The following is a 23,452-nucleotide window of genomic DNA, read 5'->3' as shown; positions in this document are numbered from 1 at the left end:
CCGACAATAAACTGAGTCCGGAGACTGGCGGTGCCATGCCGCATAGCGGAACAGCGCGTTGAATCCTACGCCAGAACGGCCCCGGCAGCGCGAATGTCTCGGGCCGTCGCGGTCTGCTGCTTTGTCATAAAAGGGAGTTTCGAAGGGCATGTCATGGCTGCGATCATACCAGCACTAATGCACCGGATCCCATCATAACTCCGCAGTTAAGCGTGCTTGGGCGAGAGAAGTACTAGGATGGGTGACCCCCTGGGAAGTCCTCGTGTTGCACCCTTTTTATTTTTTGCCCGCTTTTTTATTTTTTGATAATATTTATTTTTAATTTTTTGGCTTTTGGCTTTTCCTCTTCGGATAATTTTTTCCCCCCGAAAATAAACTGAGTCCGGAGACTGGCGGTGCCATGCCGCATAGCGGAACAGCGCGTTGAATCATACGCCAGAACGGCCCCGGCAGCGCGAATGTCTCGGGCCGTCGAGGTCTGCTGCTTTGTCATAAAAGGAAGTTTCGAAGGGCATGTCATGGGTGCGATCATACCAGCACTAATGCACCGGATCCCATGAGAACTCTGCAGTTAAGCGTGCTTGGGCGAGAGTAGTACTAGGATGGGTGACCCCATGGGAAGTCCTCGTGTTGCACCCCATTTATTTTTTGCCCGCTTTTTTATTTTTTGATAACATTTATTTTTTATTTTTCGGCTTTTGTCTTTTCCTCTTCGGATAATTTTTTTCCCCCGAAAATAAACTGAGTCCGGAGACTGGCGGTGCCATGCCGCATAGCGGAACAGCGCGTTGAATCCTACGCCAGAACGGCCCCGGCAGCGCGAATGTCTCGGGCCGTCGAGGTCTGCTGCTTTGTCATAAAAGGGAGTTTCGAAGGGCATGCCTTGGGTGCGATCATACCAGCACTAATGCACCGGATCCCATCAGAACTCCGCAGTTAAGCGTGCTTGGGCGAGAGTAGTACTAGGATGGGTGACCCCCTGGAAAGTCTTCGTGTTGCACCCTTTTTATTTTTTGCCCGCTTTTTTATTTTTTGATAATATTTATTTTTAATTTTTTGGCTTTTGGCTTTTCCTCTTCGGATAATTTTTTTTCTCCGACAATAAACTGAGTCCGGAGACTGGCGGTGCCATGCCGCATAGCGGGACCAGCGCGTTGAATCCTACGCCAGAACGGCCCCGGCAGCGCGAATGTCTCGGGCCGTCGAGGTCTGCTGCTTTGTCATAAAAGGGAGTTTCGAAGGGCATATCATGGGTGCGATCATACCAGCACTAATGCACCGGATCCCATCAGAACTTCGCAGTTAAGCGTGCTTGGGCGAGAGTAGTACTAGGATGGGTGACCCCCTGGGAAGTCCTCGTGTTGCACCCCTTTTATTTTTTGCCCGCTTTTTTATTTTTTGATAACATTTATTTTTAATTTTTCGGCTTTTGGCTTTTCCTCTTCGGATAATTTTTTTCCTCCGAAAATAAACTGAGTCCGGAGACTCGCGGTGCGATGCCGCATAGCGGAACAGCGCGTTGAATCCTACGCCAGAACGGCCCCGGCAGCGCGAATGTCTCGGGCCGTCGAGGTCTACTGCTTTGTCATAAAAGGGTGATTCGATGGGCATGTCATGGGTGCGATCATACCAGCACTAATGCACCGGATCCCATCAGAACTCCGCAGTTAAGCGTGCTTGGGCGAGAGTAGTACTAGGATGGGTGACCCCCTGGGAAGTCCTCGTGTTGCACCCTTTTTATTTTTTGCCCGCTTTTTTATTTTTTGATAATATTTATTTTTAATTTTTCGGCTTTTGGCTTTTCCTCTTCGGATAATTTTTTTCCTCCGACAATAAACTGAGTCCGGAGACTGGCGGTGCCATGCCGCATAGCGGAACAGCGCGTTGAATCCTACGCCAGAACGGCCCCGGCAGCGCGAATGTCTCGGGCCGTCGCGGTCTGCTGCTTTGTCATAAAAGGGAGTTTCGAAGGGCATGTCATGGCTGCGATCATACCAGCACTAATGCACCGGATCCCATCATAACTCCGCAGTTAAGCGTGCTTGGGCGAGAGAAGTACTAGGATGGGTGACCCCCTGGGAAGTCCTCGTGTTGCACCCTTTTTATTTTTTGCCCGCTTTTTTATTTTTTGATAATATTTATTTTTAATTTTTTGGCTTTTGGCTTTTCCTCTTCGAATAATTTTTTCCCCCCGAAAATAAACTGAGTCCGGAGACTGGCGGTGCCATGCCGCATAGCGGAACAGCGCGTTGAATCATACGCCAGAACGGCCCCGGCAGCGCGAATGTCTCGGGCCGTCGAGGTCTGCTGCTTTGTCATAAAAGAGAGTTTCGAAGGGCATGTCATGGGTGCGATCATACCAGCACTAATGCACCGGATCCCATGAGAACTCTGCAGTTAAGCGTGCTTGGGCGAGAGTAGTACTAGGATGGGTGACCCCATGGGAAGTCCTCGTGTTGCACCCCTTTTATTTTTTGCCCGCTTTTTTATTTTTTGATAACATTTATTTTTTATTTTTCGGCTTTTGTCTTTTCCTCTTCGGATAATTTTTTTCCCCCGAAAATAAACTGAGTCCGGAGACTGGCGGTGCCATGCCGCATAGCGGAACAGCGCGTTGAATCCTACGCCAGAACGGCCCCGGCAGCGCGAATGTCTCGGGCCGTCGAGGTCTGCTGCTTTGTCATAAAAGGGAGTTTCGAAGGGCATGTCTTGGGTGCGATCATACCAGCACTAATGCACCGGATCCCATCAGAACTCCGCAGTTAAGCGTGCTTGGGCGAGAGTAGTACTAGGATGGGTGACCCCCTGGGAAGTCCTCGTGTTGCACCCTTTTTATTTTTTGCCCGCTTTTTTATTTTTTGATAATATTTATTTTTAATTTTTTGGCTTTTGGCTTTTCCTCTTCGGATAATTTTTTTCTCCCGACAATAAACTGAGTCCGGAGACTGGCGGTGCCATGCCGCATAGCGGGACCAGCGCGTTGAATCGTACGCCAGAACGGCCCCGGCAGCGCGAATGTCTCGGGCCGTCGAGGTCTGCTGCTTTGTCATAAAAGGGAGTTTCGAAGGGCATATCATGGGTGCGATCATACCAACACTAATGCACCGGATCCCATCAGAACTTCGCAGTTAAGCGTGCTTGGGCGAGAGTAGTACTAGGATGGGTGACCCCCTGGGAAGTCCTCGTGTTGCACCCCTTTTATTTTTTGCCCGCTTTTTTATTTTTTGATAACATTTATTTTTAATTTTTCGGCTTTTGGCTTTTCCTCTTCGGATAATTTTTTTCCTCCGAAAATAAACTGAGTCCGGAGACTCGCGGTGCCATGCCGCATAGCGGAACAGCGCGTTGAATCCTACGCCAGAACGGCCCCGGCAGGGCGAATGTCTCGGGCCGTCGCGGTCTGCTGCTTTGTCATAAAAGGGAGTTTCGAAGGGCATGTCATGGCTGCGATCATACCAGCACTAATGCACCGGATCCCATCATAACTCCGCAGTTAAGCGTGCTTGGGCGAGAGAAGTACTAGGATGGGTGACCCCCTGGGAAGTCCTCGTGTTGCACCCTTTTTATTTTTTGCCCGCTTTTTTATTTTTTGATAATATTTATTTTTAATTTTTTGGCTTTTGGCTTTTCCTCTTCGGATAATTTTTTCCCCCCGAAAATAAACTGAGTCCGGAGACTGGCGGTGCCATGCCGCATAGCGGAACAGCGCGTTGAATCATACGCCAGAACGGCCCCGGCAGCGCGAATGTCTCGGGCCGTCGAGGTCTGCTGCTTTGTCATAAAAGGGAGTTTCGAAGGGCATGTCATGGGTGCGATCATACCAGCACTAATGCACCGGATCCCATGAGAACTCTGCAGTTAAGCGTGCTTGGGCGAGAGTAGTACTAGGATGGGTGACCCCATGGGAAGTCCTCGTGTTGCACCCCTTTTATTTTTTGCCCGCTTTTTTATTTTTTGATAACATTTATTTTTTATTTTTCGGCTTTTGTCTTTTCCTCTTCGGATAATTTTTTTCCCCCGAAAATAAACTGAGTCCGGAGACTGGCGGTGCCATGCCGCATAGCGGAACAGCGCGTTGAATCCTACGCCAGAACGGCCCCGGCAGCGCGAATGTCTCGGGCCGTCGAGGTCTGCTGCTTTGTCATAAAAGGGAGTTTCGAAGGGCATGTCTTGGGTGCGATCATACCAGCACTAATGCACCGGATCCCATCAGAACTCCGCAGTTAAGCGTGCTTGGGCGAGAGTAGTACTAGGATGGGTGACCCCCTGGGAAGTCCTCGTGTTGCACCCTTTTTATTTTTTGCCCGCTTTTTTATTTTTTGATAATATTTATTTTTAATTTTTTGGCTTTTGGCTTTTCCTCTTCGGATAATTTTTTTCTCCCGACAATAAACTGAGTCCGGAGACTGGCGGTGCCATGCCGCATAGCGGGACCAGCGCGTTGAATCGTACGCCAGAACGGCCCCGGCAGCGCGAATGTCTCGGGCCGTCGAGGTCTGCTGCTTTGTCATAAAAGGGAGTTTCGAAGGGCATATCATGGGTGCGATCATACCAACACTAATGCACCGGATCCCATCAGAACTTCGCAGTTAAGCGTGCTTGGGCGAGAGTAGTACTAGGATGGGTGACCCCCTGGGAAGTCCTCGTGTTGCACCCCTTTTATTTTTTGCCCGCTTTTTTATTTTTTGATAACATTTATTTTTAATTTTTCGGCTTTTGGCTGTTCCTCTTCGGATAATTTTTTTCCTCCGAAAATAAACTGAGTCCGGAGACTCGCGGTGCCATGCCGCATAGCGGAACAGCGCGTTGAATCCTACGCCAGAACGGCCCCGGCAGGGCGAATGTCTCGGGCCGTCGCGGTCTGCTGCTTTGTCATAAAAGGGAGTTTCGAAGGGCATGTCATGGCTGCGATCATACCAGCACTAATGCACCGGATCCCATCATAACTCCGCAGTTAAGCGTGCTTGGGCGAGAGAAGTACTAGGATGGGTGACCCCCTGGGAAGTCCTCGTGTTGCACCCTTTTTATTTTTTGCCCGCTTTTTTATTTTTTGATAATATTTATTTTTAATTTTTTGGCTTTTGGCTTTTCCTCTTCGGATAATTTTTTCCCCCCGAAAATAAACTGAGTCCGGAGACTGGCGGTGCCATGCCGCATAGCGGAACAGCGCGTTGAATCATACGCCAGAACGGCCCCGGCAGCGCGAATGTCTCGGGCCGTCGAGGTCTGCTGCTTTGTCATAAAAGGGAGTTTCGAAGGGCATGTCATGGGTGCGATCATACCAGCACTAATGCACCGGATCCCATGAGAACTCTGCAGTTAAGCGTGCTTGGGCGAGAGTAGTACTAGGATGGGTGACCCCATGGAAAGTCCTCGTGTTGCACCCCTTTTATTTTTTGCCCGCTTTTTTATTTTTTGATAACATTTATTTTTTATTTTTCGGCTTTTGTCTTTTCCTCTTCGGATAATTTTTTTCCCCCGAAAATAAACTGAGTCCGGAGACTGGCGGTGCCATGCCGCATAGCGGAACAGCGCGTTGAATCCTACGCCAGAACGGCCCCGGCAGCGCGAATGTCTCGGGCCGTCGAGGTCTGCTGCTTTGTCATAAAAGGGAGTTTCGAAGGGCATGTCTTGGGTGCGATCATACCAGCACTAATGCACCGGATCCCATCAGAACTCCGCAGTTAAGCGTGCTTGGGCGAGAGTAGTACTAGGATGGGTGACCCCCTGGAAAGTCTTCGTGTTGCACCCTTTTTATTTTTTGCCCGCTTTTTTATTTTTTGATAATATTTATTTTTAATTTTTTGGCTTTTGGCTTTTCCTCTTCGGATAATTTTTTTTCCCCGACAATAAACTGAGTCCGGAGACTGGCGGTGCCATGCCGCATAGCGGGACCAGCGCGTTGAATCCTACGCCAGAACGGCCCCGGCAGCGCGAATGTCTCGGGCCGTCGAGGTCTGCTGCTTTGTCATAAAAGGGAGTTTCGAAGGGCATATCATGGGTGCGATCATACCAGCACTAATGCACCGGATCCCATCAGAACTTCGCAGTTAAGCGTGCTTGGGCGAGAGTAGTACTAGGATGGGTGACCCCCTGGGAAGTCCTCGTGTTGCACCCCTTTTATTTTTTGCCCGCTTTTTTATTTTTTGATAACATTTATTTTTAATTTTTCGGCTTTTGGCTTTTCCTCTTCGGATAATTTTTTTCCTCCGAAAATAAACTGAGTCCGGAGACTCGCGGTGCCATGCCGCATAGCGGAACAGCGCGTTGAATCCTATGCCAGAACGGCCCCGGCAGGGCGAATGTCTCGGGCCGTCGCGGTCTGCTGCTTTGTCATAAAAGGGAGTTTCGAAGGGCATGTCATGGCTGCGATCATACCAGCACTAATGCACCGGATCCCATCATAACTCCGCTGTTAAGCGTGCTTGGGCGAGAGAAGTACTAGGATGGGTGACCCCCTGGGAAGTCCTCGTGTTGCACCCTTTTTATTTTTTGCCCGCTTTTTTATTTTTTGATAATATTTATTTTTAATTTTTTGGCTTTTGGCTTTTCCTCTTCGGATAATTTTTTCCCCCCGAAAATAAACTGAGTCCGGAGACTGGCGGTGCCATGCCGCATAGCGGAACAGCGCGTTGAATCATACGCCAGAACGGCCCCGGCAGCGCGAATGTCTCGGGCCGTCGAGGTCTGCTGCTTTGTCATAAAAGGGAGTTTCGAAGGGCATGTCATGGGTGCGATCATACCAGCACTAATGCACCGGATCCCATGAGAACTCTGCAGTTAAGCGTGCTTGGGCGAGAGTAGTACTAGGATGGGTGACCCCATGGGAAGTCCTCGTGTTGCACCCCTTTTATTTTTTGCCCGCTTTTTTATTTTTTGATAACATTTATTTTTTATTTTTCGGCTTTTGTCTTTTCCTCTTCGGATAATTTTTTTCCCCCGAAAATAAACTGAGTCCGAAGACTGGCGGTGCCATGCCGCATAGCGGAACAGCGCGTTGAATCCTACGCCAGAACGGCCCCGGCAGCGCGAATGTCTCGGGCCGTCGAGGTCTGCTGCTTTGTCATAAAAGGGAGTTTCGAAGGGCATGTCTTGGGTGCGATCATACCAGCACTAATGCACCGGATCCCATCAGAACTCCGCAGTTAAGCGTGCTTGGGCGAGAGTAGTACTAGGATGGGTGACCCCCTGGAAAGTCTTCGTGTTGCACCCTTTTTATTTTTTGCCCGCTTTTTTATTTTTTGATAATATTTATTTTTAATTTTTTGGCTTTTGGCTTTTCCTCTTCGGATAATTTTTTTTCTCCGACAATAAACTGAGTCCGGAGACTGGCGGTGCCATGCCGCATAGCGGGACCAGCGCGTTGAATCCTACGCCAGAACGGCCCCGGCAGCGCGAATGTCTCGGGCCGTCGAGGTCTGCTGCTTTGTCATAAAAGGGAGTTTCGAAGGGCATATCATGGGTGCGATCATACCAGCATTAATGCACCGGATCCCATCAGAACTTCGCAGTTAAGCGTGCTTGGGCGAGAGTAGTACTAGGATGGGTGACCCCCTGGGAAGTCCTCGTGTTGCACCCCTTTTATTTTTTGCCCGCTTTTTTATTTTTTGATAACATTTATTTTTAATTTTTCGGCTTTTGGCTTTTCCTCTTCGGATAATTTTTTTCCTCCGAAAATAAACTGAGTCCGGAGACTCGCGGTGCGATGCCGCATAGCGGAACAGCGCGTTGAATCCTACGCCAGAACGGCCCCGGCAGCGCGAATGTCTCGGGCCGTCGAGGTCTACTGCTTTGTCATAAAAGGGTGATTCGATGGGCATGTCATGGGTGCGATCATACCAGCACTAATGCACCGGATCCCATCAGAACTCCGCAGTTAAGCGTGCTTGGGCGAGAGTAGTACTAGGATGGGTGACCCCCTGGGAAGTCCTCGTGTTGCACCCCTTTTATTTTTTGCCCGCTTTTTTATTTTTTGATAATATTTATTTTTAATTTTTTGGCTTTTGGCTTTTCCTCTTCGGATAATTTTTTCCCCCCGAAAATAAACTGAGTCTGGAGACTGGCGGTGCCATGCCGCATAGCGGAACAGCGCGTTGAATCATACGCCAGAACGGCCCCGGCAGCGCGAATGTCTCGGGCCGTCGAGGTCTGCTGCTTTGTATTAAAAGGGAGTTTCGAAGGGCATGTCTTAGGTGCGATCATACCAGCACTAATGCACCGGATCCCATCAGAACTCCGCAGTTAAGCGTGCTTGGGCGAGAGTAGTACTAGGATGGGTGACCCCCTGGGAAGTCCTCGTGTTGCACCCTTTTTATTTTTTGCCCGCTTTTTTATTTTTTGATAATATTTATTTTTAATTTTTCGGCTTTTGGCTTTTCCTCTTCGGATAATTTTTTTCCTCCGACAATAAACTGAGTCCGGAGACTGGCGGTGCCATGCCGCATAGCGGAACAGCGCGTTGAATCCTACGCCAGAACGGCCCCGGCAGCGCGAATGTCTCGGGCCGTCGCGGTCTGCTGCTTTGTCATAAAAGGGAGTTTCGAAGGGCATGTCATGGCTGCGATCATACCAGCACTAATGCACCGGATCCCATCATAACTCCGCAGTTAAGCGTGCTTGGGCGAGAGAAGTACTAGGATGGGTGACCCCCTGGGAAGTCCTCGTGTTGCACCCTTTTTATTTTTTGCCCGCTTTTTTATTTTTTGATAATATTTATTTTTAATTTTTTGGCTTTTGGCTTTTCCTCTTCGGATAATTTTTTCCCCCCGAAAATAAACTGAGTCCGGAGACTGGCGGTGCCATGCCGCATAGCGGAACAGCGCGTTGAATCATACGCCAGAACGGCCCCGGCAGCGCGAATGTCTCGGGCCGTCGAGGTCTGCTGCTTTGTCATAAAAGGGAGTTTCGAAGGGCATGTCATGGGTGCGATCATACCAGCACTAATGCACCGGATCCCATGAGAACTCTGCAGTTAAGCGTGCTTGGGCGAGAGTAGTACTAGGATGGGTGACCCCATGGGAAGTCCTCGTGTTGCACCCCTTTTATTTTTTGCCCGCTTTTTTATTTTTTGATAACATTTATTTTTTATTTTTCGGCTTTTGTCTTTTCCTCTTCGGATAATTTTTTTCCCCCGAAAATAAACTGAGTCCGGAGACTGGCAGTGCCATGCCGCATAGCGGAACAGCACGTTGAATCCTACGCCAGAACGGCCCCGGCAGCGCGAATGTCTCGGGCCGTCGAGGTCTGCTGCTTTGTCATAAAAGGGAGTTTCGAAGGGCATGTCTTGGGTGCGATCATACCAGCACTAATGCACCGGATCCCATCAGAACTCCGCAGTTAAGCGTGCTTGGGCGAGAGTAGTACTAGGATGGGTGACCCCCTGGGAAGTCCTCGTGTTGCACCCTTTTTATTTTTTGCCCGCTTTTTTATTTTTTGATAATATTTATTTTTAATTTTTTGGCTTTTGGCTTTTCCTCTTCGGATAATTTTTTTCCCCCGACAATAAACTGAGTCCGGAGACTGGCGGTGCCATGCCGCATAGCGGGACCAGCGCGTTGAATCGTACGCCAGAACGGCCCCGGCAGCGCGAATGTCTCGGGCCGTCGAGGTCTGCTGCTTTGTCATAAAAGGGAGTTTCGAAGGGCATATCATGGGTGCGATCATACCAACACTAATGCACCGGATCCCATCAGAACTTCGCAGTTAAGCGTGCTTGGGCGAGAGTAGTACTAGGATGGGTGACCCCCTGGGAAGTCCTCGTGTTGCACCCCTTTTATTTTTTGCCCGCTTTTTTATTTTTTGATAACATTTATTTTTAATTTTTCGGCTTTTGGCTTTTCCTCTTCGGATAATTTTTTTCCTCCGAAAATAAACTGAGTCCGGAGACTCGCGGTGCCATGCCGCATAGCGGAACAGCGCGTTGAATCCTACGCCAGAACGGCCCCGGCAGCGCGAATGTCTCGGGCCGTCGCGGTCTGCTGCTTTGTCATAAAAGGGAGTTTCGAAGGGCATGTCATGGCTGCGATCATACCAGCACTAATGCACCGGATCCCATCATAACTCCGCAGTTAAGCGTGCTTGGGCGAGAGAAGTACTAGGATGGGTGACCCCCTGGGAAGTCCTCGTGTTGCACCCTTTTTATTTTTTGCCCGCTTTTTTATTTTTTGATAATATTTATTTTTAATTTTTCGGCTTTTGTCTTTTCCTCTTCGGATAATTTTTTTCCCCCGAAAATAAACTGAGTCCGGAGACTGGCGGTGCCATGCCGCATAGCGGAACAGCGCGTTGAATCCTACGCCAGAACGGCCCCGGCAGCGCGAATGTCTCGGGCCGTCGAGGTCTGCTGCTTTGTCATAAAAGGGAGTTTCGAAGGGCATGTCTTGGGTGCGATCATACCAGCACTAATGCACCGGATCCCATCAGAACTCCGCAGTTAAGCGTGCTTGGGCGAGAGTAGTACTAGGATGGGTGACCCCCTGGGAAGTCCTCGTGTTGCACCCCTTTTATTTTTTGCCCGCTTTTTTATTTTTTGATAACATTTATTTTTAATTTTTCGGCTTTTGGCTTTTCCTCTTCGGATAATTTTTTTCCTCCGAAAATAAACTGAGTCCGGAGACTCGCGGTGCCATGCCGCATAGCGGAACAGCGCGTTGAATCCTACGCCAGAACGGCCCCGGCAGCGCGAATGTCTCGGGCCGTCGCGGTCTGCTGCTTTGTCATAAAAGGGAGTTTCGAAGGGCATGTCATGGCTGCGATCATACCAGCACTAATGCACCGGATCCCATCATAACTCCGCAGTTAAGCGTGCTTGGGCGAGAGAAGTACTAGGATGGGTGACCCCCTGGGAAGTCCTCGTGTTGCACCCTTTTTATTTTTTGCCCGCTTTTTTATTTTTTGATAATATTTATTTTTAATTTTTTGGCTCTTGGCTTTTCCTCTTCGGATAATTTTTTCCCCCCGAAAATAAACTGAGTCCGGAGACTGGCGGTGCCATGCCGCATAGCGGAACAGCGCGTTGAATCATACGCCAGAACGGCCCCGGCAGCACGAATGTCTCGGGCCGTCGAGGTCTGCTGCTTTGTCATAAAAGGGAGTTTCGAAGGGCATGTCATGGGTGCGATCATACCAGCACTAATGCACCGGATCCCATGAGAACTCTGCAGTTAAGCGTGCTTGGGCGAGAGTAGTACTAGGATGGGTGACCCCATGGGAAGTCCTCGTGTTGCACCCCTTTTATTTTTTGCCCGCTTTTTTATTTTTTGATAACATTTATTTTTTATTTTTCGGCTTTTGTCTTTTCCTCTTCGGATAATTTTTTTCCCCCGAAAATAAACTGAGTCCGGAGACTGGCGGTGCCATGCCGCATAGCGGAACAGCGCGTTGAATCCTACGCCAGAACGGCCCCGGCAGCGCGAATGTCTCGGGCCGTCGAGGTCTGCTGCTTTGTCATAAAAGGGAGTTTCGAAGGGCATGTCTTGGGTGCGATCATACCAGCACTAATGCACCGGATCCCATCAGAACTCCGCAGTTAAGCGTGCTTGGGCGAGAGTAGTACTAGGATGGGTGACCCCCTGGAAAGTCTTCGTGTTGCACCATTTTTATTTTTTGCCCGCTTTTTTATTTTTTGATAATATTTATTTTTAATTTTTTGGCTTTTGGCTTTTCCTCTTCGGATAATTTTTTTTCCCCGACAATAAACTGAGTCCGGAGACTGGCGGTGCCATGCCGCATAGCGGGACCAGCGCGTTGAATCCTACGCCAGAACGGCCCCGGCAGCGCGAATGTCTCGGGCCGTCGAGGTCTGCTGCTTTGTCATAAAAGGGAGTTTCGAAGGGCATATCATGGGTGCGATCATACCAGCACTAATGCACCGGATCCCATCAGAACTTCGCAGTTAAGCGTGCTTGGGCGAGAGTAGTACTAGGATGGGTGACCCCCTGGGAAGTCCTCGTGTTGCACCCCTTTTATTTTTTGCCCGCTTTTTTATTTTTTGATAACATTTATTTTTAATTTTTCGGCTTTTGGCTTTTCCTCTTCGGATAATTTTTTTCCTCCGAAAATAAACTGAGTCCGGAGACTCGCGGTGCGATGCCGCATAGCGGAACAGCGCGTTGAATCCTACGCCAGAACGGCCCCGGCAGCGCGAATGTCTCGGGCCGTCGAGGTCTACTGCTTTGTCATAAAAGGGTGATTCGATGGGCATGTCATGGGTGCGATCATACCAGCACTAATGCACCGGATCCCATCAGAACTCCGCAGTTAAGCGTGCTTGGGCGAGAGTAGTACTAGGATGGGTGACCCCCTGGGAAGTCCTCGTGTTGCACCCCTTTTATTTTTTGCCCGCTTTTTTATTTTTTGATAATATTTATTTTTAATTTTTTGGCTTTTGGCTTTTCCTCTTCGGATAATTTTTTCCCCCCGAAAATAAACTGAGTCCGGAGACTGGCGGTGCCATGCCGCATAGCGGAACAGCGCGTTGAATCATACGCCAGAACGGCCCCGGCAGCGCGAATGTCTCGGGCCGTCGAGGTCTGCTGCTTTGTATTAAAAGGGAGTTTCGAAGGGCATGTCTTAGGTGCGATCATACCAGCACTAATGCACCGGATCCCATCAGAACTCCGCAGTTAAGCGTGCTTGGGCGAGAGTAGTACTAGGATGGGTGACCCCCTGGGAAGTCCTCGTGTTGCACCCTTTTTATTTTTTGCCCGCTTTTTCATTTTTTGATAATATTTATTTTTAATTTTTCGGCTTTTGGCTTTTCCTCTTCGGATAATTTTTTTCCTCCGACAATAAACTGAGTCCGGAGACTGGCGGTGCCATGCCGCATAGCGGAACAGCGCGTTGAATCCTACGCCAGAACGGCCCCGGCAGCGCGAATGTCTCGGGCCGTCGCGGTCTGCTGCTTTGTCATAAAAGGGAGTTTCGAAGGGCATGTCATGGCTGCGATCATACCAGCACTAATGCACCGGATCCCATCATAACTCCGCAGTTAAGCGTGCTTGGGCGAGAGAAGTACTAGGATGGGTGACCCCCTGGGAAGTCCTCGTGTTGCACCCTTTTTATTTTTTGCCCGCTTTTTTATTTTTTGATAATATTTATTTTTAATTTTTTGGCTTTTGGCTTTTCCTCTTCGGATAATTTTTTCCCCCCGAAAATAAACTGAGTCCGGAGACTGGCGGTGCCATGCCGCATAGCGGAACAGCGCGTTGAATCATACGCCAGAACGGCCCCGGCAGCGCGAATGTCTCGGGCCGTCGAGGTCTGCTGCTTTGTCATAAAAGGGAGTTTCGAAGGGCATGTCATGGGTGCGATCATACCAGCACTAATGCACCGGATCCCATGAGAACTCTGCAGTTAAGCGTGCTTGGGCGAGAGTAGTACTAGGATGGGTGACCCCATGGGAAGTCCTCGTGTTGCACCCCTTTTATTTTTTGCCCGCTTTTTTATTTTTTGATAACATTTATTTTTTATTTTTCGGCTTTTGTCTTTTCCTCTTCGGATAATTTTTTTCCCCCGAAAATAAACTGAGTCCGGAGACTGGCGGTGCCATGCCGCATAGCGGAACAGCGTGTTGAATCCTACGCCAGAACGGCCCCGGCAGCGCGAATGCCTCGGGCCGTCGAGGTCTGCTGCTTTGTCATAAAAGGGAGTTTCGAAGGGCATGTCTTGGGTGCGATCATACCAGCACTAATGCACCGGATCCCATCAGAACTCCGCAGTTAAGCGTGCTTGGGCGAGAGTAGTACTAGGATGGGTGACCCCCTGGGAAGTCCTCGTGTTGCACCCCTTTTATTTTTTGCCCGCTTTTTTATTTTTTGATAACATTTATTTTTTATTTTTTGGCTTTTGTCTTTTCCTCTTCGGATAATTTTTTTCCCCCGACAATAAACTGAGTCCGGAGACTGGCGGTGCCATGCCGCATAGCGGAACAGCGCGTTGAATCCTACGCCAGAACGGCCCCGGCAGCGCGAATGTCTCGGGCCGTCGAGGTCTGCTGCTTTGTCATAAAAGGGAGTTTCGATGGGCATGTCATGGGTGCGATCATACCAGCACTAATGCACCGGATCCCATCAGAACTCCGCAGTTAAGCGTGCTTGGGCGAGAGTAGTACTAGGATGGGTGACCCCCTGGGAAGTCCTCGTGTTGCACCCCTTTTATTTTTTGCCCGCTTTTTTATTTTTTGATAATATTTATTTTTAATTTTTCGGCTTTTGGCTTTTCCTCTTCGGATAATTTTTTTCCCCCGAAAATAAACTGAGTCCGGAGACTCGCGGTGCCATGCCGCATAGCGGAACAGCGCGTTGAATCCTACGCCAGAACGGCCCCGGCAGCGCGAATGTCTCGGGCCGTCGAGGTCTACTGCTTTGTCATAAAAGGGTGTTTCGATGGGCATGTCATGGGTGCGATCACACCAGCACTAAAGCACCGGATCCCATCAGAACTCCGCAGTTAAGCGTGCTTGGGCGAGAGTAGTACTAGGATGGGTGACCCCCTGGGAAGTCCTCGTGTTGCACCCCTTTTATTTTTTGCCCGCTTTTTTATTTTTTGATAATATTTATTTTTAATTTTTTGGCTTTTGGCTTTTCCTCTTCGGATAATTTTTTCCCCCCGAAAATAAACTGAGTCCGGAGACTGGCGGTGCCATGCCGCATAGCGGAACAGCGCGTTGAATCCTACGCCAGAACGGCCCCGGCAGCGCGAATGTCTCGGGCCGTCGAGGTCTGCTGCTTTGTCATAAAAGGGAGTTTCGAAGGGCATATCATGGGTGCGATCATACCAGCACTAATGCACCGGATCCCATCAGAACTCCGCAGTTAAGCGTGCTTGGGCGAGAGTAGTACTAGGATGGGTGACCCCCTGGGAAGTCCTCGTGTTGCACCCCTTTTATTTTTTGCCCGCTTTTTTATTTTTTGATAATATTTATTTTTAATTTTTTGGCTTTTGGCTTTTCCTCTTTGGATAATTTTTTTCCCCCGAAAATAAACTGAGACTGGAGACTCGCGGTGCCATGCCGCATAGCGGAACAGCGCGTTGAATCCTACGCCAGAACGGCCCCGGCAGCGCGAATGCCTCGGGCCGTCGAGATCTGCTGCTTTGTCATAAAAGGGAGTTTCGAAGGGCATGTCATGGGTGCGATCATACCAGCACTAATGCACCGGATCCGATCAGAACTCCGCAGTTAAGCGTGCTTGGGCGAGAGTAGTACTAGGATGGGTGACCCCCTGGGAAGTCCTCGTGTTGCACCCTTTTTATTTTTTGCCCGCTTTTTTATTTTTTGATAATATTTATTTTTAATTTTTCGGCTTTTGGCTTTACCTCTTCGGATAATTTTTTTTTCTCGAAAATAAACTGAGTCCGGAGACTGGCGGTGCCATGCTGCATAGCGGAACAGCGCGTTGAATCCTACGCCAGAACGGCCCCGGCAGCGCGAATGTCTCGGGCCGTCGCGGTCTGCTGCTTTGTCATAAAAGGGAGTTTCGAAGGGCATGTCATGGGTGCGATCATACCAGCACTAATGCACCGGATCCCATCATAACTCCGCAGTTAAGCGTGCTTGGGCGAGAGAAGTACTAGGATGGGTGACCCCCTGGGAAGTCCTCGTGTTGCACCCTTTTTATTTTTTGCCCGCTTTTTTATTTTTTGATAATATTTATTTTTAATTTTTTGGCTTTTGGCTTTTCCTCTTCGGATAATTTTTTTTCCCCGACAATAAACTGAGTCCGGAGACTGGCGGTGCCATGCCGCATAGCGGGACCAGCGCGTTGAATCCTACGCCAGAACGGCCCCGGCAGCGTGAATGTCTCGGGCCGTCGAGGTCTGCTGCTTTGTCATAAAAGGGAGTTTCGAAGGGCATATCATGGGTGCGATCATACCAGCACTAATGCACCGGATCCCATCAGAACTCCGCAGTTAAGCGTGCTTGGGCGAGAGTAGTACTAGGATGGGTGACCCCCTGGGAAGTCCTCGTGTTGCACCCCTTTTATTTTTTGCCCGCTTTTTTATTTTTTGATAACATTTATTTTTAATTTTTTGGCTTTTGGCTTTTCCTCTTCGGATAATTTTTTTCCCCCGAAAATAAACTGAGTCCGGAGACTCGCGGTGCCATGCCGCATAGCGGAACAGCGCGTTGAATCCTACGCCAGAACGGCCCCGGCAGCGCGAATGTCTCGGGCCGTCGAGGTCTGCTGCTTTGTCATAAAAGGGTCGTGTGATACATGTTCCTTCTATTTCTCCAAGTAAAGCCCTTCGCATGGCAATACCTATGGTATCGGCTTGACCTTTCATAAGCGGGTACAGAATGAAACGACCATAATAAAGACGCTTACTGTCTTCCTTTTTTGTTTTTCTTTAGATTAGTTAATCTATCTTGAAAGGTAAAAAGGGGTAGAGGAAACCTGTTTTTATTTTCTTCGAAATTAATGTCCTCTTCCTCCGCATGTAGAAAAGGAATAAATAAATCAATCAAATTACGAGAAGCTTCATAAAGTGCTTCCTTAGGAGTGAAACTTCCATTCGTCCATATTTCTAGAAAAAGTCTCTCTTGTTTTTCATTCCCATTCCCATAAGAATGAATACTATGATTCGCATTTCGGAAGAAGACCGATAACTAGAAATAAAGCAATTGGTATTTTTGAGGAATTCCTCAAAAATTGGAACATACCAGGGGGTAGCGACTGTTTATTAAAAACACAGGACTCTGCTAAGTGGTAACACGATGTATAGAGTCTGACACCTGCCCGGTGCTGGAAGGTCGGAAGGAGAAGTGTGATAAGCTTTGAATGGAAGCCCCGGTAAACGGCGGCAGTAACTCTAACTGTCCTAGGGGGGTGGGCCCCCCGGCCTTTCGTCTAGTTTAATTACCTCCTATTCCCCCCCGAGGGGGGCTTTGGGGGGGTAACGTTCCATAGCCTAAGGAAGGGGAGGGGGTTCGGGGGAGGGGAAACCATCCCATCCCCTGATATCCCGAGTCTTTGGCCCCCTCCTCCGACCGGCTGCATTTCCTACTATTTTTCCAAACATCTCGAGTTGGAGGGTTTGACGACAAATCTTGACCGGAGGGATGCATGAAATAGGCTCTTTCTTCATCTCTTTTTCGGTCCCCGATGGAGTCCCTCGCCCAAGAAGTCGGAGCACGTAGGAATGCCGACCACTACATAAGCCGCTGGCGGAGAAAGCTCTTCGAGCTTCCCTTCATTCGCTTCGCGGGAGTCGGCTCGAGGAAGAGGAATAGATAGGTACACGAGGTGAGCGGAAATCTATTATTCTACATTTTCCCAAAAGAGGATGATGAGGGCTTTGCTTGCCTTTCTTTTCTAGGATGAGTGGTTGATTCTCGAATCCTTCTCTGCTTTCTGATTGGACAAATCGTCCTATAAAACCATATCTGCTGAGGTTTCGAAGAAGAAACGCTTACCAAGGTCTAAGCTGGCGTCTAATGTCTCCGTTTCCGTTTATACTCTTTATCCGATGAATGAAGAAAAAAGCAACCCTCAACTGTTCTCACGCCGACAACAAAGAGAGACATACTTAGGCAATCAACCGCCCAAGATAGAATTTCTAACTATCCAAGCCTAAAGCCCGGAAGGAAAGGGAAGGGAATTCTATCTGACCTGACCTGCAAACCAAAGCCAACTAAACTAAGAAGAGAATGGATTTTTCTCCGTTTCGATGGGCATGTCATGGGTGCGATCATACCTGCCCTAATGCACCGGATCCCATCAGAACTCCGCAGTTAAGCGTGCTTGGGCGAGAGTAGTACTAGGATGGGTGACCCCCTGGGAAGTCCTCGTGTTGCACCCCTTTTTATTTTTTGCCCACTTTTTTATTTTTTGATAATATTTATTTTTAATTTTTCGGCTTTTGGCTTTTCCTCTTCGGATAATTTTTTTCTCCCGAAAATAAATTGAGTCCGGAGACTCGCGGTGCCATGCCGCATAGCGGAACAGCGCGTTGAATCCTACGCCAGAAAGGCCCCGGCAGCGCGAATATCTCGGGCCGTCGAGGTCTGCTGCTTTGTCATAAAAGGGATTTTCGAAGGGCATGTCATGGGTGCGATCATACCAGCACTAATGCACCGGATCCCATCAAAACTCCGCAGTTAAGCGTGCTTGGGCGAGAGTAGTACTAGGATGGGTGACCCCCTGGGAAGTCCTCGTGTTGCACCCTTTTTATTTTTTTCTCCACTTTTTTATTTTTTGATAATATTTATTTTTAATTTTTCGGCTTTTGGCTTTTCCTCTTCGGATAATTTTTTTCCCCCGAAAATAAACTGAGTCCGGAGACTCGCGGTGCCATGCCGCATAGCGGAACAGCGCGTTGAATCCTACGCCAGAACGGCCCCGGCAGCGCGAATATCTCGGGCCGTCGAGGTCTGCTGCTTTGTCATAAAAGGGAGTTTCGAAGGGCATGTCATGGGTGCGATCATACCAGCACTAATGCACCGGATCCCATCAAAACTCCGCAGTTAAGCGTGCTTGGGCGAGAGTAGTACTAGGATGGGTGACCCCCTGGGAAGTCCTCGTGTTGCACCCTTTTTATTTTTTTCTCCACTTTTTTATTTTTTGATAATATTTATTTTTAATTTTTCGGCTTTTGGCTTTTCCTCTTCGGATAATTTTTTTTCCCTGAAAATAAACTGAGTCCGGAGACTGGCGGTGCCATGCCGCATAGCGGGACCAGCGCGTTGAATCCTACGCCAGAACGGCCCCGGCGGCGCGAATGTCTCGGGCCGTCGAGGTCTGCTGCTTTGTCATAAAAGAGAGTTTCGATGGGCATGTCATGGGTGCGATCATACCAGCACTAATGCACCGGATCCCATCAGAACTCCGCAGTTAAGCGTGCTTGGGCGAGAGTAGTACTAGGATGGGTGACCCCCTGGGAAGTCCTTGTGTTGCACCCCTTTTATTTTTTGCCCGCTTTTTTATTTTTTGATAATATTTATTTTTAATTTTTCGGCTTTTGGCTTTTCCTCTTCGGATAATTTTTTTCCCCCGAAAATAAACTGAGTCCGGAGACTCGCGGTGCCATGCCGCATAGCGGAACAGCGCGTTGAATCCTACGCCAGAACAGCCCCGGCAGCGCGAATGCCTCGGGCCGTCGAGATCTGCTGCTTTGTCATAAAAGGGAGTTTCGAAGGGCATGTCATGGGTGCGATCATACCAGCACTAATGCACCGGATCCGATCAGAACTCCGCAGTTAAGGGTGCTTGGGCGAGAGTAGTACTAGGATGGGTGACCCCCTGGGAAGTCCTCGTGTTGCACCCTTTTTATTTTTTGCCCGCTTTTTTATTTTTTGATAATATTTATTTTTAATTTTTCGGCTTTTGGCTTTTCCTCTTCGGATAATTTTTTTCTCCCGAAAATAAACTGAGTCCGGAGACTCGCGGTGCCATGCCGCATAGCGGAACAGCGCGTTGAATCCTACGCCAGAACGGCCCCGGCAGCGCGAATATCTCGGGCCGTCGAGGTCTGCTGCTTTGTCATAAAAGGGAGTTTCGAAGGGCATGTCATGGGTGCGATCATACCAGCACTAATGCACCGGATCCCATCAAAACTCCGCAGTTAAGCGTGCTTGGGCGAGAGTAGTACTAGGATGGGTGACCCCCTGGGAAGTCCTCGTGTTGCACCCTTTTTATTTTTTTCTCCACTTTTTTATTTTTTGATAATATTTATTTTTAATTTTTCGGCTTTTGGCTTTTCCTCTTCGGATAATTTTTTTTCCCTGAAAATAAACTGAGTCCGGAGACTGGCGGTGCCATGCCGCATAGCGGGACCAGCGCGTTGAATCCTACGCCAGAACGGCCCCGGCGGCGCGAATGTCTCGGGCCGTCGAGGTCTGCTGCTTTGTCATAAAAGAGAGTTTCGATGGGCATGTCATGGGTGCGATCATACCAGCACTAATGCACCGGATCCCATCAGAACTCCGCAGTTAAGCGTGCTTGGGCGAGAGTAGTACTAGGATGGGTGACCCCCTGGGAAGTCCTCGTGTTGCACCCCATTTATTTTTTGCCCGCTTTTTTATTTTTTGATAATATTTATTTTTAATTTTTCGGCTTTTGGCTTTTCCTCTTCGGATAATTTTTTTCCCCCGAAAATAAACTGAGTCCGGAGACTGGCGGTGCCATGCCGCATAGCGGGACCAGCGCGTTGAATCCTACGCCAGAACGGCCCCGGCGGCGCGAATGTCTCGGGCCGTCGAGGTCTGCTGCTTTGTCATAAAAGGGAGTTTCGATGGGCTTGTCATGGGTGCGATCATACCAGCACTAATGCACCGGATCCCATCAAAACTCCGCAGTTAAGCGTGCTTGGGCGAGAGTAGTACTAGGATGGGTGACCCCCTGGGAAGTCCTCGTGTTGCACCCTTTTTATTTTTTTCTCCACTTTTTTATTTTTTGATAATATTTATTTTTAATTTTTCGGCTTTTGGCTTTTCCTCTTCGGATAATTTTTTTCCCCCGAAAATAAACTGAGTCCGGAGACTCGCGGTGCCATGCCGCATAGCGGAACAGCGCGTTGAATCCTACGCCAGAACGGCCCCGGCAGCGCGAATATCTCGGGCCGTCGAGGTCTGCTGCTTTGTCATAAAAGGGAGTTTCGAAGGGCATGTCATGGGTGCGATCATACCAGCACTAATGCACCGGATCCCATCAAAACTCCGCAGTTAAGCGTGCTTGGGCGAGAGTAGTACTAGGATGGGTGACCCCCTGGGAAGTCCTCGTGATGCACCCTTTTTATTTTTTTCTCCACTTTTTTATTTTTTGATAATATTTATTTTTAATTTTTCGGCTTTTGGCTTTTCCTCTTCGGATAATTTTTTTTCCCTGAAAATAAACTGAGTCCGGAGACTGGCGGTGCCATGCCGCATAGCGGGACCAGCGCGTTGAATCCTACGCCAGAACGGCCCCGGCGGCGCGAATGTCTCGGGCCGTCGAGGTCTGCTGCTTTGTCATAAAAGAGAGTTTCGATGGGCATGTCATGGGTGCGATCATACTAGCACTAATGCACCGGATCCCATCAGAACTCCGCAGTTAAGCGTGCTTGGGCGAGAGTAGTACTAGGATGGGTGACCCCCTGGGAAGTCCTCGTGTTGCACCCCTTTTATTTTTTGCCCGCTTTTTTATTTTTTGATAATATTTATTTTTAATTTTTCGGCTTTTGGCTTTTCCTCTTCGGATACTTTTTTTCCCCCGAAAATAAACTGAGTCCGGAGACTCGCGGTGCCATGCCGCATAGCGGAACAGCGCGTTGAATCCTACGCCAGAACGGCCCCGGCAGCGCGAATGCCTCGGGCCGTCGAGATCTGCTGCTTTGTCATAAAAGGGAGTTTCGAAGGGCATGTCATGGGTGCGATCATACCAGCACTAATGCACCGGATCCCATCAAAACTCCGCAGTTAAGCGTGCTTGGGCGAGAGTAGTACTAGGATGGGTGACCCCCTGGGAAGTCCTCGTGTTGCACCCTTTTTATTTTTTTCTCCACTTTTTTATTTTTTGATAATATTTATTTTTAATTTTTCGGCTTTTGGCTTTTCCTCTTCGGATAATTTTTTTCCCCCGAAAATAAACTGAGTCCGGAGACTCGCGGTGCCATGCCGCATAGCGGAACAGCGCGTTGAATCCTACGCCAGAACGGCCCCGGCAGCGCGAATATCTCGGGCCGTCGAGGTCTGCTGCTTTGTCATAAAAGGGAGTTTCGAAGGGCATGTCATGGGTGCGATCATACCAGCACTAATGCATCGGATCCCATCAAAACTCCGCAGTTAAGCGTGCTTGGGCGAGAGTAGTACTAGGATGGGTGACCCCCTGGGAAGTCCTCGTGTTGCACCCTTTTTATTTTTTTCTCCACTTTTTTATTTTTTGATAATATTTATTTTTAATTTTTCGGCTTTTGGCTTTTCCTCTTCGGATAATTTTTTTTCCCTGAAAATAAACTGAGTCCGGAGACTGGCGGTGCCATGCCGCATAGCGGGACCAGCGCGTTGAATCCTACGCCAGAACGGCCCCGGCGGCGTGAATGTCTCGGGCCGTCGAGGTCTGCTGCTTTGTCATAAAAGGGAGTTTCGAAGGGCATGTCATGGGTGCGATCATACCAGCACTAATGCACCGGATCCCATCAGAACTCCGCAGTTAAGCGTGCTTGGGCGAGAGTAGTACTAGGATGGGTGACCCCCTGGGAAGTCCTCGTGTTGCACCCCTTTTATTTTTTGCCCGCTTTTTTATTTTTTGATAATATTTATTTTTAATTTTTCGGCTTTTGGCTTTTCCTCTTCGGATAATTTTTTTTCCCTGAAAATAAACTGAGTCCGGAGACTGGCGGTGCCATGCCGCATAGCGGGACCAGCGCGTTGAATCCTACGCCAGAACGGCCCCGGCGGCGCGAATGTCTCGGGCCGTCGAGGTCTGCTGCTTTGTCATAAAAGGGAGTTTCGATGGGCATGTCATGGGTGCGATCATACCAGCACTAATGCACCGGATCCCATCAGAACTCCGCAGTTAAGCGTGCTTGGGCGAGAGTAGTACTAGGATGGGTGACCTCCTGGGAAGTCCTCGTGTTGCACCCCTTTTATTTTTTACCCGCTTTTTTATTTTTTGATAATATTTATTTTTAATTTTTCGGCTTTTGGCTTTTCCTCTTCGGATAATTTTTTTCCCCCGAAAATAAACTGAGTCCGGAGACTCGCGGTGCCATGCCGCATAGCGGAACAGCGCGTTGAATCCTACGCCAGAACGGCCCCGGCAGCGCGAATGCCTCGGGCCGTCGAGATCTGCTGCTTTGTCATAAAAGGGAGTTTCGAAGGGCATGTCATGGGTGCGATCATACCAGCACTAATGCACCGGATCCGATCAGAACTCCGCAGTTAAGCGTGCTTGGGCGAGAGTAGTACTAGGATGGGTGACCCCCTGGGAAGTCCTCGTGTTGCACCCTTTTTATTTTTTGCCCGCTTTTTTATTTTTTGATAATATTTATTTTTAATTTTTCGGCTTTTGGCTTTTCCTCTTCGGATAATTTTTTTTTCTCGAAAATAAACTGAGTCCGGAGACTGGCGGTGCCATGCTGCATAGCGGAACAGCGCGTTGAATCCTACGCCAGAACGGCCCCGGCAGCGCGAATGTCTCGGGCCGTCGCGGTCTGCTGCTTTGTCATAAAAGGGAGTTTCGAAGGGCATGTCATGGGTGCGATCATACCAGCACTAATGCACCGGATCCCATCATAACTCCGCAGTTAAGCGTGCTTGGGCGAGAGTAGTACTAGGATGGGTGACCCCCTGGGAAGTCCTCGTGTTGCACCCCTTTTATTTTTTGCCCGCTTTTTTATTTTTTGATAATATTTATTTTTAATTTTTCGGCTTTTGGCTTTTCCTCTTCGGATAATTTTTTTCCCCCGAAAATAAACTGAGTCCGGAGACTCGCGGTGCCATGCCGCATAGCGGAACAGCGCGTTGAATCCTACGCCA

The 23,452-nt window shown here is 49.0% G+C and overlaps 59 non-coding genes and 1 pseudogene across 59 annotated transcripts; all 60 read left to right on the top strand.

Moving 5' to 3' along the window:
* Nucleotides 1-155: 155 nt before the first annotated feature.
* On the top strand, nucleotides 156-274 carry LOC148709096 (5S ribosomal RNA). Its single transcript, XR_015983512.2, has one exon. It is a non-coding gene; the product is annotated as a 5S ribosomal RNA (ribosomal RNA).
* A 246-nt stretch (nucleotides 275-520) lies between these two features.
* LOC148709095 (5S ribosomal RNA) lies at nucleotides 521-639 on the top strand. The gene has a single exon (XR_015981787.2). It is a non-coding gene; the product is annotated as a 5S ribosomal RNA (ribosomal RNA).
* Nucleotides 640-885: 246 nt separating this feature from the next.
* Nucleotides 886-1,004, top strand: LOC148709094 (5S ribosomal RNA). Its single transcript, XR_015982232.2, has one exon. It is a non-coding gene; the product is annotated as a 5S ribosomal RNA (ribosomal RNA).
* A 247-nt stretch (nucleotides 1,005-1,251) lies between these two features.
* On the top strand, nucleotides 1,252-1,370 carry LOC148709093 (5S ribosomal RNA). The gene has a single exon (XR_015978811.2). It is a non-coding gene; the product is annotated as a 5S ribosomal RNA (ribosomal RNA).
* A 246-nt stretch (nucleotides 1,371-1,616) lies between these two features.
* Nucleotides 1,617-1,735, top strand: LOC148709092 (5S ribosomal RNA). Its single transcript, XR_015983511.1, has one exon. It is a non-coding gene; the product is annotated as a 5S ribosomal RNA (ribosomal RNA).
* Nucleotides 1,736-1,981: 246 nt separating this feature from the next.
* On the top strand, nucleotides 1,982-2,100 carry LOC148709091 (5S ribosomal RNA). Its single transcript, XR_015982231.2, has one exon. It is a non-coding gene; the product is annotated as a 5S ribosomal RNA (ribosomal RNA).
* Nucleotides 2,101-2,346: 246 nt separating this feature from the next.
* On the top strand, nucleotides 2,347-2,465 carry LOC148709090 (5S ribosomal RNA). The gene has a single exon (XR_015984244.2). It is a non-coding gene; the product is annotated as a 5S ribosomal RNA (ribosomal RNA).
* A 246-nt stretch (nucleotides 2,466-2,711) lies between these two features.
* LOC148709089 (5S ribosomal RNA) lies at nucleotides 2,712-2,830 on the top strand. Its single transcript, XR_015984286.2, has one exon. It is a non-coding gene; the product is annotated as a 5S ribosomal RNA (ribosomal RNA).
* A 247-nt stretch (nucleotides 2,831-3,077) lies between these two features.
* On the top strand, nucleotides 3,078-3,196 carry LOC148709088 (5S ribosomal RNA). The gene has a single exon (XR_015981851.2). It is a non-coding gene; the product is annotated as a 5S ribosomal RNA (ribosomal RNA).
* A 246-nt stretch (nucleotides 3,197-3,442) lies between these two features.
* On the top strand, nucleotides 3,443-3,561 carry LOC148709087 (5S ribosomal RNA). Its single transcript, XR_015978170.2, has one exon. It is a non-coding gene; the product is annotated as a 5S ribosomal RNA (ribosomal RNA).
* A 246-nt stretch (nucleotides 3,562-3,807) lies between these two features.
* Nucleotides 3,808-3,926, top strand: LOC148709086 (5S ribosomal RNA). The gene has a single exon (XR_015983510.2). It is a non-coding gene; the product is annotated as a 5S ribosomal RNA (ribosomal RNA).
* Nucleotides 3,927-4,172: 246 nt separating this feature from the next.
* On the top strand, nucleotides 4,173-4,291 carry LOC148709085 (5S ribosomal RNA). Its single transcript, XR_015979219.2, has one exon. It is a non-coding gene; the product is annotated as a 5S ribosomal RNA (ribosomal RNA).
* A 247-nt stretch (nucleotides 4,292-4,538) lies between these two features.
* Nucleotides 4,539-4,657, top strand: LOC148709084 (5S ribosomal RNA). Its single transcript, XR_015982021.2, has one exon. It is a non-coding gene; the product is annotated as a 5S ribosomal RNA (ribosomal RNA).
* Nucleotides 4,658-4,903: 246 nt separating this feature from the next.
* Nucleotides 4,904-5,022, top strand: LOC148709083 (5S ribosomal RNA). The gene has a single exon (XR_015980960.2). It is a non-coding gene; the product is annotated as a 5S ribosomal RNA (ribosomal RNA).
* Nucleotides 5,023-5,268: 246 nt separating this feature from the next.
* On the top strand, nucleotides 5,269-5,387 carry LOC148709082 (5S ribosomal RNA). Its single transcript, XR_015978870.2, has one exon. It is a non-coding gene; the product is annotated as a 5S ribosomal RNA (ribosomal RNA).
* A 246-nt stretch (nucleotides 5,388-5,633) lies between these two features.
* Nucleotides 5,634-5,752, top strand: LOC148709081 (5S ribosomal RNA). Its single transcript, XR_015985658.2, has one exon. It is a non-coding gene; the product is annotated as a 5S ribosomal RNA (ribosomal RNA).
* A 247-nt stretch (nucleotides 5,753-5,999) lies between these two features.
* LOC148709080 (5S ribosomal RNA) lies at nucleotides 6,000-6,118 on the top strand. Its single transcript, XR_015982230.2, has one exon. It is a non-coding gene; the product is annotated as a 5S ribosomal RNA (ribosomal RNA).
* A 246-nt stretch (nucleotides 6,119-6,364) lies between these two features.
* On the top strand, nucleotides 6,365-6,483 carry LOC148709079 (5S ribosomal RNA; annotated as a pseudogene).
* A 246-nt stretch (nucleotides 6,484-6,729) lies between these two features.
* On the top strand, nucleotides 6,730-6,848 carry LOC148709078 (5S ribosomal RNA). Its single transcript, XR_015980959.2, has one exon. It is a non-coding gene; the product is annotated as a 5S ribosomal RNA (ribosomal RNA).
* Nucleotides 6,849-7,094: 246 nt separating this feature from the next.
* On the top strand, nucleotides 7,095-7,213 carry LOC148709077 (5S ribosomal RNA). Its single transcript, XR_015978869.1, has one exon. It is a non-coding gene; the product is annotated as a 5S ribosomal RNA (ribosomal RNA).
* A 247-nt stretch (nucleotides 7,214-7,460) lies between these two features.
* On the top strand, nucleotides 7,461-7,579 carry LOC148709076 (5S ribosomal RNA). Its single transcript, XR_015985657.2, has one exon. It is a non-coding gene; the product is annotated as a 5S ribosomal RNA (ribosomal RNA).
* Nucleotides 7,580-7,825: 246 nt separating this feature from the next.
* LOC148709075 (5S ribosomal RNA) lies at nucleotides 7,826-7,944 on the top strand. Its single transcript, XR_015982229.1, has one exon. It is a non-coding gene; the product is annotated as a 5S ribosomal RNA (ribosomal RNA).
* Nucleotides 7,945-8,190: 246 nt separating this feature from the next.
* Nucleotides 8,191-8,309, top strand: LOC148709074 (5S ribosomal RNA). Its single transcript, XR_015978650.2, has one exon. It is a non-coding gene; the product is annotated as a 5S ribosomal RNA (ribosomal RNA).
* Nucleotides 8,310-8,555: 246 nt separating this feature from the next.
* LOC148709073 (5S ribosomal RNA) lies at nucleotides 8,556-8,674 on the top strand. Its single transcript, XR_016408719.1, has one exon. It is a non-coding gene; the product is annotated as a 5S ribosomal RNA (ribosomal RNA).
* A 246-nt stretch (nucleotides 8,675-8,920) lies between these two features.
* On the top strand, nucleotides 8,921-9,039 carry LOC148709072 (5S ribosomal RNA). Its single transcript, XR_015978168.1, has one exon. It is a non-coding gene; the product is annotated as a 5S ribosomal RNA (ribosomal RNA).
* Nucleotides 9,040-9,285: 246 nt separating this feature from the next.
* On the top strand, nucleotides 9,286-9,404 carry LOC148709071 (5S ribosomal RNA). The gene has a single exon (XR_015983509.1). It is a non-coding gene; the product is annotated as a 5S ribosomal RNA (ribosomal RNA).
* A 247-nt stretch (nucleotides 9,405-9,651) lies between these two features.
* Nucleotides 9,652-9,770, top strand: LOC148709070 (5S ribosomal RNA). The gene has a single exon (XR_015985656.2). It is a non-coding gene; the product is annotated as a 5S ribosomal RNA (ribosomal RNA).
* Nucleotides 9,771-10,016: 246 nt separating this feature from the next.
* LOC148709069 (5S ribosomal RNA) lies at nucleotides 10,017-10,135 on the top strand. The gene has a single exon (XR_015978167.2). It is a non-coding gene; the product is annotated as a 5S ribosomal RNA (ribosomal RNA).
* A 246-nt stretch (nucleotides 10,136-10,381) lies between these two features.
* Nucleotides 10,382-10,500, top strand: LOC148709046 (5S ribosomal RNA). The gene has a single exon (XR_015977866.2). It is a non-coding gene; the product is annotated as a 5S ribosomal RNA (ribosomal RNA).
* A 246-nt stretch (nucleotides 10,501-10,746) lies between these two features.
* On the top strand, nucleotides 10,747-10,865 carry LOC148709045 (5S ribosomal RNA). Its single transcript, XR_015978581.2, has one exon. It is a non-coding gene; the product is annotated as a 5S ribosomal RNA (ribosomal RNA).
* Nucleotides 10,866-11,111: 246 nt separating this feature from the next.
* LOC148709044 (5S ribosomal RNA) lies at nucleotides 11,112-11,230 on the top strand. The gene has a single exon (XR_015981083.2). It is a non-coding gene; the product is annotated as a 5S ribosomal RNA (ribosomal RNA).
* A 246-nt stretch (nucleotides 11,231-11,476) lies between these two features.
* LOC148709043 (5S ribosomal RNA) lies at nucleotides 11,477-11,595 on the top strand. Its single transcript, XR_015982222.2, has one exon. It is a non-coding gene; the product is annotated as a 5S ribosomal RNA (ribosomal RNA).
* A 247-nt stretch (nucleotides 11,596-11,842) lies between these two features.
* Nucleotides 11,843-11,961, top strand: LOC148709042 (5S ribosomal RNA). Its single transcript, XR_015978580.2, has one exon. It is a non-coding gene; the product is annotated as a 5S ribosomal RNA (ribosomal RNA).
* Nucleotides 11,962-12,207: 246 nt separating this feature from the next.
* Nucleotides 12,208-12,326, top strand: LOC148709041 (5S ribosomal RNA). Its single transcript, XR_015978579.2, has one exon. It is a non-coding gene; the product is annotated as a 5S ribosomal RNA (ribosomal RNA).
* Nucleotides 12,327-12,572: 246 nt separating this feature from the next.
* Nucleotides 12,573-12,691, top strand: LOC148709040 (5S ribosomal RNA). Its single transcript, XR_015982220.2, has one exon. It is a non-coding gene; the product is annotated as a 5S ribosomal RNA (ribosomal RNA).
* A 246-nt stretch (nucleotides 12,692-12,937) lies between these two features.
* LOC148711233 (5S ribosomal RNA) lies at nucleotides 12,938-13,056 on the top strand. The gene has a single exon (XR_015982894.2). It is a non-coding gene; the product is annotated as a 5S ribosomal RNA (ribosomal RNA).
* A 246-nt stretch (nucleotides 13,057-13,302) lies between these two features.
* LOC148711232 (5S ribosomal RNA) lies at nucleotides 13,303-13,421 on the top strand. Its single transcript, XR_015982893.2, has one exon. It is a non-coding gene; the product is annotated as a 5S ribosomal RNA (ribosomal RNA).
* Nucleotides 13,422-13,667: 246 nt separating this feature from the next.
* On the top strand, nucleotides 13,668-13,786 carry LOC148711231 (5S ribosomal RNA). Its single transcript, XR_015982892.1, has one exon. It is a non-coding gene; the product is annotated as a 5S ribosomal RNA (ribosomal RNA).
* A 246-nt stretch (nucleotides 13,787-14,032) lies between these two features.
* LOC148711230 (5S ribosomal RNA) lies at nucleotides 14,033-14,151 on the top strand. Its single transcript, XR_015982891.1, has one exon. It is a non-coding gene; the product is annotated as a 5S ribosomal RNA (ribosomal RNA).
* A 246-nt stretch (nucleotides 14,152-14,397) lies between these two features.
* On the top strand, nucleotides 14,398-14,516 carry LOC148709057 (5S ribosomal RNA). The gene has a single exon (XR_015982225.2). It is a non-coding gene; the product is annotated as a 5S ribosomal RNA (ribosomal RNA).
* A 246-nt stretch (nucleotides 14,517-14,762) lies between these two features.
* Nucleotides 14,763-14,881, top strand: LOC148709056 (5S ribosomal RNA). The gene has a single exon (XR_015982224.1). It is a non-coding gene; the product is annotated as a 5S ribosomal RNA (ribosomal RNA).
* A 246-nt stretch (nucleotides 14,882-15,127) lies between these two features.
* Nucleotides 15,128-15,246, top strand: LOC149756476 (5S ribosomal RNA). Its single transcript, XR_016404244.1, has one exon. It is a non-coding gene; the product is annotated as a 5S ribosomal RNA (ribosomal RNA).
* A 246-nt stretch (nucleotides 15,247-15,492) lies between these two features.
* LOC149756475 (5S ribosomal RNA) lies at nucleotides 15,493-15,611 on the top strand. Its single transcript, XR_016406570.1, has one exon. It is a non-coding gene; the product is annotated as a 5S ribosomal RNA (ribosomal RNA).
* Nucleotides 15,612-15,858: 247 nt separating this feature from the next.
* On the top strand, nucleotides 15,859-15,977 carry LOC149756474 (5S ribosomal RNA). Its single transcript, XR_016400641.1, has one exon. It is a non-coding gene; the product is annotated as a 5S ribosomal RNA (ribosomal RNA).
* A 1,703-nt stretch (nucleotides 15,978-17,680) lies between these two features.
* On the top strand, nucleotides 17,681-17,799 carry LOC148711224 (5S ribosomal RNA). The gene has a single exon (XR_015977869.1). It is a non-coding gene; the product is annotated as a 5S ribosomal RNA (ribosomal RNA).
* Nucleotides 17,800-18,046: 247 nt separating this feature from the next.
* LOC148711223 (5S ribosomal RNA) lies at nucleotides 18,047-18,165 on the top strand. The gene has a single exon (XR_015979816.2). It is a non-coding gene; the product is annotated as a 5S ribosomal RNA (ribosomal RNA).
* Nucleotides 18,166-18,412: 247 nt separating this feature from the next.
* Nucleotides 18,413-18,531, top strand: LOC148711222 (5S ribosomal RNA). The gene has a single exon (XR_015978592.1). It is a non-coding gene; the product is annotated as a 5S ribosomal RNA (ribosomal RNA).
* A 248-nt stretch (nucleotides 18,532-18,779) lies between these two features.
* Nucleotides 18,780-18,898, top strand: LOC148711216 (5S ribosomal RNA). Its single transcript, XR_015982886.2, has one exon. It is a non-coding gene; the product is annotated as a 5S ribosomal RNA (ribosomal RNA).
* Nucleotides 18,899-19,144: 246 nt separating this feature from the next.
* LOC148711215 (5S ribosomal RNA) lies at nucleotides 19,145-19,263 on the top strand. Its single transcript, XR_016405024.1, has one exon. It is a non-coding gene; the product is annotated as a 5S ribosomal RNA (ribosomal RNA).
* Nucleotides 19,264-19,509: 246 nt separating this feature from the next.
* Nucleotides 19,510-19,628, top strand: LOC148711214 (5S ribosomal RNA). The gene has a single exon (XR_016404836.1). It is a non-coding gene; the product is annotated as a 5S ribosomal RNA (ribosomal RNA).
* A 248-nt stretch (nucleotides 19,629-19,876) lies between these two features.
* Nucleotides 19,877-19,995, top strand: LOC148711213 (5S ribosomal RNA). The gene has a single exon (XR_015982885.1). It is a non-coding gene; the product is annotated as a 5S ribosomal RNA (ribosomal RNA).
* Nucleotides 19,996-20,242: 247 nt separating this feature from the next.
* Nucleotides 20,243-20,361, top strand: LOC148711212 (5S ribosomal RNA). Its single transcript, XR_015981464.2, has one exon. It is a non-coding gene; the product is annotated as a 5S ribosomal RNA (ribosomal RNA).
* A 247-nt stretch (nucleotides 20,362-20,608) lies between these two features.
* On the top strand, nucleotides 20,609-20,727 carry LOC148711211 (5S ribosomal RNA). Its single transcript, XR_015978590.2, has one exon. It is a non-coding gene; the product is annotated as a 5S ribosomal RNA (ribosomal RNA).
* A 248-nt stretch (nucleotides 20,728-20,975) lies between these two features.
* On the top strand, nucleotides 20,976-21,094 carry LOC148711210 (5S ribosomal RNA). Its single transcript, XR_015979379.2, has one exon. It is a non-coding gene; the product is annotated as a 5S ribosomal RNA (ribosomal RNA).
* A 246-nt stretch (nucleotides 21,095-21,340) lies between these two features.
* On the top strand, nucleotides 21,341-21,459 carry LOC148711209 (5S ribosomal RNA). The gene has a single exon (XR_015982884.2). It is a non-coding gene; the product is annotated as a 5S ribosomal RNA (ribosomal RNA).
* A 247-nt stretch (nucleotides 21,460-21,706) lies between these two features.
* On the top strand, nucleotides 21,707-21,825 carry LOC148711208 (5S ribosomal RNA). The gene has a single exon (XR_015979236.2). It is a non-coding gene; the product is annotated as a 5S ribosomal RNA (ribosomal RNA).
* A 248-nt stretch (nucleotides 21,826-22,073) lies between these two features.
* On the top strand, nucleotides 22,074-22,192 carry LOC148711207 (5S ribosomal RNA). The gene has a single exon (XR_016400620.1). It is a non-coding gene; the product is annotated as a 5S ribosomal RNA (ribosomal RNA).
* Nucleotides 22,193-22,439: 247 nt separating this feature from the next.
* LOC148711206 (5S ribosomal RNA) lies at nucleotides 22,440-22,558 on the top strand. Its single transcript, XR_015982883.2, has one exon. It is a non-coding gene; the product is annotated as a 5S ribosomal RNA (ribosomal RNA).
* A 246-nt stretch (nucleotides 22,559-22,804) lies between these two features.
* Nucleotides 22,805-22,923, top strand: LOC148711205 (5S ribosomal RNA). Its single transcript, XR_016404243.1, has one exon. It is a non-coding gene; the product is annotated as a 5S ribosomal RNA (ribosomal RNA).
* A 246-nt stretch (nucleotides 22,924-23,169) lies between these two features.
* Nucleotides 23,170-23,288, top strand: LOC148711204 (5S ribosomal RNA). Its single transcript, XR_016405871.1, has one exon. It is a non-coding gene; the product is annotated as a 5S ribosomal RNA (ribosomal RNA).
* The last annotated feature ends 164 nt before the right edge of the window (nucleotides 23,289-23,452 follow it).

This window comes from Phoenix dactylifera, chromosome 4 (genome assembly GCF_051530095.1).
Source record: "Phoenix dactylifera cultivar Ajwa chromosome 4, Ajwa_hap1_PhDact_Kaust_v1.1, whole genome shotgun sequence".
NCBI lineage: Eukaryota > Viridiplantae > Streptophyta > Magnoliopsida > Arecales > Arecaceae > Phoenix > Phoenix dactylifera.
The sequence above is the reverse complement of the archived record's forward strand: the minus strand, read 5'-3'. Positions and strand labels throughout refer to the sequence as shown.